The sequence below is a fragment of the Ranitomeya imitator genome, chromosome 4, assembly GCF_032444005.1.
Source record: "Ranitomeya imitator isolate aRanImi1 chromosome 4, aRanImi1.pri, whole genome shotgun sequence".
In the NCBI taxonomy this organism is placed as follows: domain Eukaryota; kingdom Metazoa; phylum Chordata; class Amphibia; order Anura; family Dendrobatidae; genus Ranitomeya; species Ranitomeya imitator.
In genome coordinates, this window is record NC_091285.1 from 348,145,103 (window position 1) to 348,157,429 (window position 12,327).

The window sequence follows — 12,327 nt, forward strand, 5'->3', positions numbered from 1 at the left end:
ACCATATTGTAGAGCAGGGGGAACTGAGCAGATTGATATATAGTTTTGTGAGAAAATATTCAATATTACCTGTGATTTCATCATTTAACCCTCTGCTGTCTCTGGGATTTTTGGTCCAGTGGGCGGTCCTATCAGTGACTGACAGTTTCTTTTGTATAAGTGGAGATAGCTGTCAATCACTAATAGGACCACCTCAGTTTTTCTGTTTGTTTCAATCAAAATATAAAATAAATTAATTTGATCAGTAAACGGCATGATGAGAAAAAAACAAAACCCCAGAATTTATTTTTTTTGGCCAGCGCAACATTGTAATAAAAAGCACTAAGGGGTGATCAAACATTGTATCTACCCCAAAATGGTATCAATAAAAAAGTCACCTCAGGATGCAAGAAATAATCCATCACACAGCACAATATCATTAAAAATTAAAGCGTTATGGGTCTCAGAAAATGGCGACATAAGCAAAGGGCTTTTTTTGTTGTTTTGTTTTTTTTACAAATTTTAGAATTTTTTTCATCACTTAAAAACCCCTCAAAAATTATACATGTCTGGTATCAGCGTGATTATACTGACCTAGATAATCATATTGCCAGGTCAGTTTTACCGTAATAAGAACATGGTAAGTAAAAAAAGAAATTGTGGAATTGCACTTTTTTTGCAACTTCAATGAGCTAGGAATTTTTTTCACCACTTTCCAGTGCATCACATGATAAAATAAATGGTGTCATTCAAGTAGAACACGTCCTGCAAAAAAACAAGCCCTCATACATCTATGGGGATGGAAAAATAATAAAAAACAGTATGGCTTTGGGAGAAGGGGAGGAAAAAAAAGAAAACCAAAAAACTGAAAATTGCCTGAGGGTGAAAGTTTTAAAGTCTGAGTCGGTAGCACAATGAGCTGAGCGTTGTGTGTGCCGTCACAATCATCTATATTACATTCATTCTGATTTTAAATATCCTTTATTATTTTCATTTATGGAGCATAATTCTGAAAGATCCTTTGCGTCTCCTGACTGAGTAGTAAGACTTACTGCCATTACTATAGGATCACATAACAATGAGTGACATATAAGTGCGGTGACATATGAGAGGTAGCACTACTAATAATGCTGCTCTATGGCAGATCCTGGACATGGAGGAGTATAACGCAGGAGTAGACTGGTACTCGTTAGGTGTCATCTTAAACGAAATGCTGACCAGTGAGTGTAACTACCATCCCGCACTCTTTGATGAATCTTCCTCCGGTGCCAAGGACATCATTGAACAGGTCAGTATGTTCCTGGTGTAAGGATCTAGTATTAGGGTCATCAGGGCTGCCACTAGGAATTTCTGGGCCCCATACTGGCAAAATTTTCGGGGCCCCCTTGAGACTTCGCCCCACCTCCACCCCTCGAACTCTCGACAGTCCCATCACCTTCTCTTGGAAAAACTCAATTTCTGCACCACGTCCTCGCCAATCACGCATTAACAGTTCCCATCACCAGATCACATACATAGCCAGCAGCTTTAGTTTTGGCCAAAAGATTTTTTAATCTGCCACCACGACAAGGTAGATTCTTTTGGCCGAACTCTACTCTATCCTGTTAATCATTTGTTAAAATATCCAATACAATTTAGATATAGTTTTATTTATTTTTCAATGTTTACAATGACCAATAATATCACATACATAGGATAAATACCACCGCACCATGACTAGACACCAAATTACCACCACATAGTGACCTATAATACCACATACAAGGAACAAATACCGCCACACCATGACCAGATCACATATTACCACCAGACTGACAGAATAATACTACATACAAGGGAGCAGTATGGATATATGAGGGGGAAGAGAGAGAACAACACAAGGGACCAGTATGGATATATGGAGGGGGACAGCAACACAAGGGACCAGTATGAATATATGGGGGAGCAGCACAAGGGACCAGTATGGATACATAAGGGGGAGAGAGAACAACACAAGGGACCAGTATGGACATGTGGGGGTGGAGAGAGCAACACAAGGGATCAGTATGGATATATGAAGGGAGAAAAAGCAACACAAGGGACCAGTATGGATATATGAGGGGGGAGAGCAACACAAGGGACCAGTATGGATATATGGGGGGGGGGGAGCAACACAAGGAACCAGTATGGATATATGAGGGGTAGAGAGAGAGCAACACAAGGGACCAGTATGGATATATGGGGGGTGGGGGGGGAAGCAACACATGGGGCCAGTTTTGATATATTGGTGGGGGGAAGAGAGAGCGACGCAAGGGACCAGTATGAATGTATGAGCGGGGAGAAAGAGCAACACAAGGGACCAGATTGGATATATGGTGTGGGAAAGAGCAACACAAGGGACCAGGATGGATATATGGGGGGGGGGGGAATCAACACAAGTGACCAGAATGGATATATGGGGGGGAAAGCAGCACATGGGCCCATGATTGATATATGAGGGACGCAGCACAAGTGACCAGGATGGATATATGGAGGGAGCAGCACAAGGAGCCATGATAGATATATGAACAGTAGCTCATAAAGCATAACCGCATTATAAATGTAGTCCTCAATCAGACCCAACTAGCGGAGGACAATATGACTAATCGTCAATGTTGAAAACAACACACCACAAAAAGGAACGATACTAAAGTCAAGATTATATGCAAAAAATATAAATCCACTTTATTAATAAAATATGACAGACACTCGTGAATAGAAATGAAGTATAAGAACCATATCCTAAAACATGCTATGCGAAGAAAACGCAGGGGAGCACAGACCCTGGACACACCCACTCCATACCAAATTGGTATGTGGCCACCATTATATCAAAAGCAATTGCCGCTGGAAAGAGAGCTAAGGGGCCAGAACTGCGGGGATCTCCCCATATACATCACATAGTTACCGTAATTACCAACAGTTCCCACATCTCATAAATGCATGATAGAAGTATTTACTTACAACAGATGCGGTCAGGGTGTCCAGGGAATGTGCGCCCGCCCCAACGCGCGTTTCAGTGAAGCACTTTCGTCAGGGGGCATACCACAATGCATAAACCGTGTGTTTAAAAAGGCCGAGACCGGAAGTATGCAGCACACGAAAACCGGAAGTGTCGTTCTGTGTCCATAGCAACCGTAGCGCAAGCCGGCGATCGCAGAAGGTGAAGGGGAGGCCAACACCGGAGCCCCACGTGGCCACCATCCCCCTCTCAAGCGCGGAAGCCGGTCACACCGCGGCGCTGAACACAGCTGTGGATAGCGTCCATACTGCCTAGTGCGCATGGCCGGAAGTGACATACGGTATCCATGACAACCACGATACCGGTCGGCGCAGCCCACACGCGCCGGAGAAGTGGTCACTGGGGCAACACATGACCAAAACATCCGGACGCTAGGTGGCGCACAGAGAAGGTACCGCAGCATCAGAATATCCGGATACAGGGAAAACACTGCCGGTATGTGTCCAAAGAAATTTGTAAACGGTTAAGATGTTAACACCCAATAGTCCCCAAGAAATAGTATAAACAGCCAATGATTAATACAGTAATAATTTCACCCCAATTAGGGCATAATTTGGCGACATATCAAGTTATAATCGGAACATTACAGAATACAGGCAGGTATACAGGCAAGTATCAGACCCTCGATATAAATAGCGTACAGCAGCGGACAACAAAATCATATCCCCCCGTGATGTCCAAGTATGGAATTAAACAATAGCCTTTCTCCTTCGCCTCATTGGGGGACACAGGACCATTGGTTATGCTGCTGTCACTAGGAGGCTGACACTAAGCTGAGACAAAAAAAAGGTTAGCTCCTCCCCTGCAGTATACACCCTCGTACTGGCTTCCAGACACCCATTTCAAGCTTAGTGTCCGTAGAAGGCACACTGATTTTTAATCTCACGGATTTTTTCTTTTTAATCTATTCCGGACGAAGGGGGCGACGGATTCTTTCAGGGTCTGATCTCCCCCGAACCAACAACAGGCGAGCACGGGAGTTTTCACCTCACCGTATCCTCTCCTGCGACGTGGGAGACACTGCCTGAGCTGACCTTTTTTTGGGCGACGGTTTTTTTTCCCTAAAAGGGCGCCGATCTCCCCACTCTATACAGACGAGCACTGGTGTTTTACCTCCAGTATCCTCTGCAGCCAGGCCTTTTTATTGCCGGACATCTGCCCTGTCCACCAGGTTCTACCCTCGGCTGTACAGTGGCCCTATCCCCGTGGCGTCCGTGCAGACCACACTCCATCACCAATGTTCTGTGTGACTCAGGTGGTGGACGGTTCCTCTCCACCCCCTGTCTGGGGCTGGTGGATGGAGGCTTCCCAACCCCTGCACCGTCCCAGCCATCCTAAGGCTCCTCTCACCTCCTCGGGGTAAGTGTCTCGTGGGGGATGGGGGGGGTCGCCGGCGGTCCGGAGGGCTCCTCCTAACATGGCACATTGGGGGCTGTAGCGCAGTATCGGTGGGCTGAAGCATCGGCTCTTTGCGGCCGCGCGCCGGGCCGAGGCCGCAAATTTAGCCCCCGGCTTCGGCCTAGCCGCTGGTCGCTGCCGATAGGCTCCGCCCACTCCTGCGCGTCATCGGCGGCGCCGCCCCCCGGTCCCTGGCGCTTCTCGCAGCCGCCGAGATCTCTCTCCTGATCTCGGCGGCCATCTTGGTCCTCACTACACGCCGCAGCTCCAGCTCTGCCGCATCTCAGTGTCACAGCGCCCACGTGCAGCCAGTTTCCTATCTCAGGCTTCACAGTCCGGCTTCCGGCAAGCCGGCGATCGCAGAAGGTGAAGGAGAGGCCAACACCGGAGCCCCACGTGGCCACCATCCCCCTCTCAAGCGCGGAAGCCGGTCACACCGCGGCGCTGAACACAGCTGTGGATAGCGTCCATACTGCCTAGTGCGCATGGCCGGAAGTGACATACGGTATCCATGACAACCACGATACCGGTCGGCGCAGCCCACACGCGCCGGAGAAGTGGTCACTGGTGCAACACATGACCAAAACATCCGGACGCTAGGTGGCGCACAGAGAAGGTACCGCAGCATCAGAATATCCGGATACAGGGAAAACACTGCCGGTATGTGTCCAAAGAAATTTGTAAACGGTTAAGATGTTAACACCCAATAGTCCCCAAGAAATAGTATAAACAGCCAATGATTAATACAGTAATAATTTCACCCCAATTAGGGCATAATTTGGCGACATATCAAGTTATAATCGGAACATTACAAAATACAGGCAGGTATACAGGCAAGTATCAGACCCTCGATATAAATAGCGTACAGCAGCGGACAACAAAATCATATCCCCCCGTGATGTCCAAGTATGGAATTAAACAATAGCCTTTCTCCTTCGCCTCATTGGGGGACACAGGACCATTGGTTATGCTGCTGTCACTAGGAGGCTGACACTAAGCTGAGACAAAAAAAAGGTTAGCTCCTCCCCTGCAGTATACACCCTCGTACTGGCTTCCAGACACCCATTTCAAGCTTAGTGTCCGTAGAAGGCACACTGATTTTTAATCTCACGGATTTTTTCTTTTTAATCTATTCCGGACGAAGGGGGCGACGGATTCTTTCAGGGTCCGATCTCCCCCGAACCAACAACAGGCGAGCACGGGAGTTTTCACCTCACCGTATCCTCTCCTGCGACGTGGGAGACACTGCCTGAGCTGACCTTTTTTTGGGCGACGGTTTTTTTCCCTAAAAGGGCGCCGATCTCCCCACTCTATACAGACGAGCACTGGTGTTTTACCTCCAGTATCCTCCTCTGCAGCCAGGCCTTTTTATTGCCGGACATCTGCCCTGTCCACCAGGTTCTACCCTCGGCTGTACAGTGGCCCTATCCCCGTGGCGTCCGTGCAGACCACACTCCATCACCAATGTTCTGTGTGACTCAGGTGGTGGACGGTTCCTCTCCACCCCCCTGTCTGGGGCTGGTGGATGGAGGCTTCCCAACCCCTGCACCGTCCCAGCCATCCTAAGGCTCCTCTCACCTCCTCGGGGTAAGTGTCTCGTGGGGGATGGGGGGGGTCGCCGGCGGTCCGGAGGGCTCCTCCTAACATGGCACATTGGGGGCTGTAGCGCAGTATCGGTGGGCTGAAGCATCGGCTCTTTGCGGCCGCGCGCCGGGCCGAGGCCGCAAATTTAGCCCCCGGCTTCGGCCTAGCCGCTGGTCGCTGCCGATAGGCTCCGCCCACTCCTGCGCGTCATCGGCGGCGCCGTTCCCCGGTCCCTGGCGCTTCTCGCAGCCGCCGAGATCTCTCTCCTGATCTCGGCGGCCATCTTGGTCCTCACTACACGCCGCAGCTCCAGCTCTGCCGCATCTCAGTGTCACAGCGCCCACGTGCAGCCAGTTTCCTATCTCAGGCTTCACAGTCCGGCTTCCCAGGACAGCGGGACACAGGACCGGGGTAAGGAGACATCGTCAGCTTCTCCTCTGCAGCGTCGCCCTCTGCTTCCCAGGCCAGTTTATAGCCCCTGTGGGCTTTTTTGCATTAGAATCATGTCGCAGTCTAGGTCTAAAAAATCCTCTAAGGTGCATACGACCTTTTTTTCTGCGTGTACCACCTGCCAGGCCCCTCTTCCTAGACCTCAAAGTTCTCCCCTCTGCTCTGCCTGCGATGCTCCATGTGCCCAGGAGCCCTCCACCGCCACCGACTCTGGCGTACCTAGTCCCCCCCCCCCCCCCCGTGGGTCGCTTCACTCTCGCAGTCCGTGGATTTTTTAGCCAACGCCATCAAATCCATTCAAAATCCTTCCGGGGAACGGGGTAATCCGTTACAGGCGTTAAGAGATCCCTCCATAGCAGGGGAATCGTCGGTCAGCAGGGGCCGCTCTCTCCATAAAGAGGCTCGGTCATCCCGAAAACGGATCTGCACTACCTCTCCTGAGCGCTCTCCTCGCCGCTCAGACTCTGGCGGCTCCACCTCTCGCTCACCCTCTTTGGGGGCTCTCAGCGTTCACGACTCTGAACATGAGTCCGAGGTATCATTGGACCCGGAGGCTCCGGAGTTCAGAGCTACGGTTGACTCCCTCATTGTAGCAGTCAATCACGCACTTAAGGTGGATGATGACGCTAATTCCGCTCCGGAACACGCGGTCTCTTTTACCAGATCCAAACGTTCCCACAAATCTTTTGCATCTCATCCAGCCTTTCTGGATATAGTCAGGCGTCACAGGGAGCATCCAGATAAGCGTTTCACGGGTAAGAAGGACCTGGTATCAAAGTATCCCTTCTCAGCGGATCTCGTGAAAGACTGGACGGATCCCCCTTTAGTAGATCCGCCGGTCTCACGCCTAGCTTCTAAAACGCTTCTTTCAGTTCCGGAGGGCGCTTCAATTAAGAGTCCCACTGAACGCCAGCTAGACTCTCTAGCTCGTTCAGTGTATGAAGCCTCTGGCTCTTCCCTGTCCTCCTCCTTCACCGCGGCTTGGGTGACCAAGGCTATGGTTTCCTGGGCGGATGCTCTAGCGAAATCCATTAATGAACAGGACCTCCCGTCTGAGATGGCAGACCTAGCCAAGCAGTTAGCCATGGCTAGTGATTACGTGATGTTCGCATTCCTCGACGCGGCGAATTGCGCAGCATCGGCGGCTTCCAACGCCATCGCTATCAGAAGGGCTCTTTGGCTCAGGGAGTGGCGCGCAGATTCCTCCTCTAAGAAATCTCTGATCTCCCTCCCTTTTCAAAGCGGGCGACTTTTCGGCGAAAAGCTTGACCAGCTTATTTCCGACGCCACAGGGGGAAAGAGCAAGTTCCTTCCCCAACAGAGGCCCAAGGCGGCTTTCCAGCGCCAGCCTTACTTTCGCTTTCGGCCTTTTCGTACCAGCCCAGCCTGGTCCAACCCCTCCGGTCTTCCCAGATCAGACCGTTCCGCCCGCACAGACAGAGACGCTCGTCCCTCCTTCAGGCCGAATCCTTCCTGGCGCGGGAAACCGAGGCAGCCCAGAACCCGAGGTTCCAGACCTCCCAGATTCCCGTCTCAATGACTCGGGAACGGTGCCAGTCGATACCATCAGAGTAGGCGGACGCCTAATCCTTTTTCAGCAAGCCTGGCTCTCCGTCATGCACGACGAATGGGCCAGGGATCTGGTATCGTCTGGCTACAAGATAGAGTTCTCCTCTCCTCCTCCAACTCGGTTTTTCCCCTCTCGTCTTCCCAGTTCGGTAGCTCAGTCTCGCGCTCTTCTTTGCGCCATTCACGCTCTCCGCCAGAGCGGGGTCATTGTTCCGGTCCCGGAACACGAGAGGTTCAAAGGTTTCTACTCAAACCTCTTCGTCGTGCCAAAGAAGGACGGAAAGGTGCGACCCATTTTGGATCTCAAACTCCTGAACAAGTGCGTAAGAGTCCGGCACTTCAGGATGGAATCCCTCAGATCGGTCATCTCTTCGATGGAAAGAGGGGAATTCTTGGCCTCGATAGACATCAAGGATGCCTATCTTCACATCCCGATTTTCCCACCTCATCAAAGGTTCCTCCGCTTTGCCGTTATGGAGGACCACTTCCAGTTCACGGCCTTACCCTTCAGTCTTGCCACGGCGCCCAGGGTATTCACCAAGGTCATGGCGGCTGTCATGGCCATCCTTCATTCTCGAGGAGTCGTCGTGTTACCTTACTTAGACGATCTCCTCATAAAGGGCCCGTCTTTCCAAGCCTGCGAGTCAAGCGTCCACATTACCCTGGATTCTCTTTTGCGCCTGGGCTGGCTGATCAACTTGGACAAGTCCTCTCCCGTTCCTGCCCGTCGGATCTCCTTTCTGGGAATGATCCTGGACACTTCATGGGGGCTGGTCTTGCTTCCCCGGTCCAAGGCCCAAGCGCTTCATCAGGGAGCCCGAGCGCTATGCCATCCTCGTCCGCGAACCATTCGTTTCGCCATGAAGATCCTGGGGAAGATGGTTGCAGCAATCGAAGCGGTTCCCTTTGCTCAACTCCATCTCCGTCCCTTCCAACAGGCTCTGCTGGACAACTGGGACAGGAGTCTCTCATCTCTCGACCGTCCTTGCCCCCTGTCCCCGCGGGTCAGACAATCTCTCGTATGGTGGACCCTGGGCTCGTCTCTTCTCCAGGGGAAGTCCTTCCTCCCGATCCGCTGGTTAGTGGTAACTACCGACGCCAGTCTTCTTGGCTGGGGGGCGGTGTTTCTTCACCACTCTGCCCAGGGCCGTTGGACAGTTCGGGAATCCAGACTCCCCATCAACATCCTGGAGATTCGTGCTATCAGACTTGCACTGAGTCGCTTTCACGCCCTGCTCGCGGGTCACCCAGTACGAGTCCAATCGGACAACGTCACGGCGGTGGCTTACATCAACCACCAGGGGGGTACCCGCAGCAGGGCGGCGATGCAGGAAGTCTCCCTCATCCTTCGTTGGGCCGAAACCAACCATTCCATCATCTCTGCGGTGCACATTCCGGGAGTCGAGAACTGGGCGGCGGACTTCCTGAGCCGCCAGGGCCTTGCCTCGGGGGAGTGGGAACTCCACCCAGAGGTTTTTCACCAGATCTGTCTTCGCTGGGGGACCCCGGACGTGGATCTGATGGCGTCCAGATTGAACGCCAAAGTCCACAACTTCATTGCTCGATCTCGGGATCCCCAGGCCATAGGAGTGGACGCGCTGATTTCTCCGTGGCATCAATTTCAGCTCCCATACGTGTTCCCTCCCCTTCCCTTACTGCCGAAGGTGATCCGAAAGATCAAGACGGAGGGAGTTCCAGTCATCCTGGTCGCCCCAGACTGGCCTCGTCGCGCTTGGTACGCGGAGCTCGTTCAGCTCGTAGCCGACGTTCCCTTGAGGTTGCCAGACCGCCCAGACCTGCTTCGCCAAGGACCGATCTACCATCAGAGCTCAGGGGCCCTACGTTTAACGGCGTGGCTGTTGAAACCTGGATTCTAACTCGTGCCGGTTTCTCTCAGCAGGTCATCCCCACCATGTTAAGCGCTCGCAAGGCGTCTTCCGCCTCCATCTACCACCGCGTCTGGAAATCCTTCTCATGGTGCAGGCTCCGGGGTCACCCTCCGCTCGTTTTCTCTATCCCTTGCATCTTGAATTTCCTTCAGGCTGGTCTGGATTCCGGTTTGGCCCTGAGTTCCCTCAAAGGTCAGATCTCAGCGTTATCCGTGCTTTTCCAGCGTAGGATCGCCACCAACCTTCAGGTCAAGACCTTCATTCAGGGAGTCTCCCATGTGGTTCCCCCCTACAGGATGCCGTTAGAGACCTGGGATCTCAACTTGGTCCTGGGGGTTCTTCAGGAACCTCCGTTCGAACCCCTTCAGGACGTCCCGCTCTCTGTTCTCTCTTGGAAGGTTGCCTTCCTGGTAGCGGTGACGTCCATCAGAAGGGTTTCAGAGCTCGCCGCTTTATCCTGCCGGGCTCCTTTCCTTGCCTTTCATCAGGACAAGGTAGTCCTACGTCCTTCTCCGGCGTTTCTTCCGAAGGTGGTCTCTTCTTTCCACCTCAATGAGGACATCATTCTTCCCTCCTTTTGCCCGCAGCCCAAACATAGGGTCGAGAAGGCTCTCCATACTCTGGACGTGGTAAGGGCCCTCAGGAGGTACATTTCCAGAACGGCTCACTTCAGAAAATCGGACGCCCTTTTCGTGCTCCCGGAGGGTCACAGAAAGGGTTTGGCTGCGTCTAAAGCCACGATAGCCAGATGGATCCGATCTGCTATCCAGGAATCCTATCGGGTCAGGGGCAGTCCTATCCCGGCGGGGATTAGAGCTCACTCCACTCGGTCGATGGGTGCTTCCTGGGCCATCCGGCACCAGGCAACAGCGGAGCAGGTTTGCAAGGCTGCAACGTGGTCCAGCCTGCATACTTTCACAAAGCATTACAATGTTCACATTCACTCCTCTGCGGACGCGGCCCTTGGCAGACGTATCCTGCAGGCGGCCGTTGCGCATTTGTAGTCAGATGGTACACGGAGTTATTTGGTTGTATTGTTTCCCTCCCAGGGACTGCTTTGGGACGTCCCATGGTCCTGTGTCCCCCAATGAGGCGAAGGAGAAATAGGGATTTTTGTGTGTACTCACCGTCAAATCCTTTTCTCTGAGCCACTCATTGGGGGACACAGCACCCACCCTGGTAGCCTTTCGGCTCGTGATCTTGTTTTTTGATCTTGACTGTTTGTTTGACATGTTATATTCTAATGTTAATTGTTATATTGTTACTATCCTACTGCTTTTGCACTGAACTGGGTGTCTGGAAGCCAGTACGAGGGTGTATACTGCAGGGGAGGAGCTAACCTTTTTTTTGTCTCAGCTTAGTGTCAGCCTCCTAGTGACAGCAGCATAACCCATGGTCCTGTGTCCCCCAATGAGTGGCTCGGAGAAAAGGATTTTACGGTGAGTACACACAAAAATCCCTATTTTCCTATGCTGATCCCAACCAACAAATTCCTAGGAGGCCTCCAACACGACATTGTCCATATTCTGCATACAAAATCAGAGAGGACTCTCCCAATGGAAGAATAACACTATGTGTCCTTCATCTTCAGGCTTAGCCTCTTTTGTTGAGTCTCCATAAGATCAGAATCCCATATCGGAAAGGGAGGGGAAGGAAATAATGTGGGTCTATGTCTTCTGATGATCCACCGAAGATATCATTCCAAACGAACTCTTCGTCCCTCGTGGATACGACTCTATCCGGGCTCGGCACCGACAATACATCTATATACACATATATGCTATAAGGAATAAAAACAAAGTAAACCAATAAAAACAAGCAACAGAATCCTAAAGGACCATGGTACCCAACACACCAGTCAGAACCTGTGATCAGAGAAGCGGAGCGAAACTAATATTCTCATTTAATCCCTTTGGGTGGACGGTGTCTAAGGTCCAGATCCACCTGGACTCTATTTGAGCCAGTCTTTTAAAGTTTGCACCACCACGCATCCCAACTTCCAACATATCAATTCCTCTAATTCTGAGGAGGCTGGCATCGCTACCATGATATTTCAAAAAATGCCGGGGTATAGTTTTTAATAAGGATGCATCCCCATTGTCGCCTGCCGCCATGATCCCTCTGACATGTTCCCTAACCCGCACTTTAAACTGTCGTGTCGTCATTCTGACGTAAATTTTGTCACACGGACACAGTGCGTAATAGATGACATTCCTGCTAAAGCAGGTAACACGTTTACGTATGGAAAATTGGCGAGATCCATCTGAGTTAGAGAAGGTGTCGCATTGATCAATATTGGCGCAGGCGACACAATGCCCACAGGGTCTACATCCATTCCTACCCGGCATTTTATCCAAGAATATGGTTCTCGGCTCACTAGAATAGTGGCTATGAACCAACAGATCACATAAGTTCTTG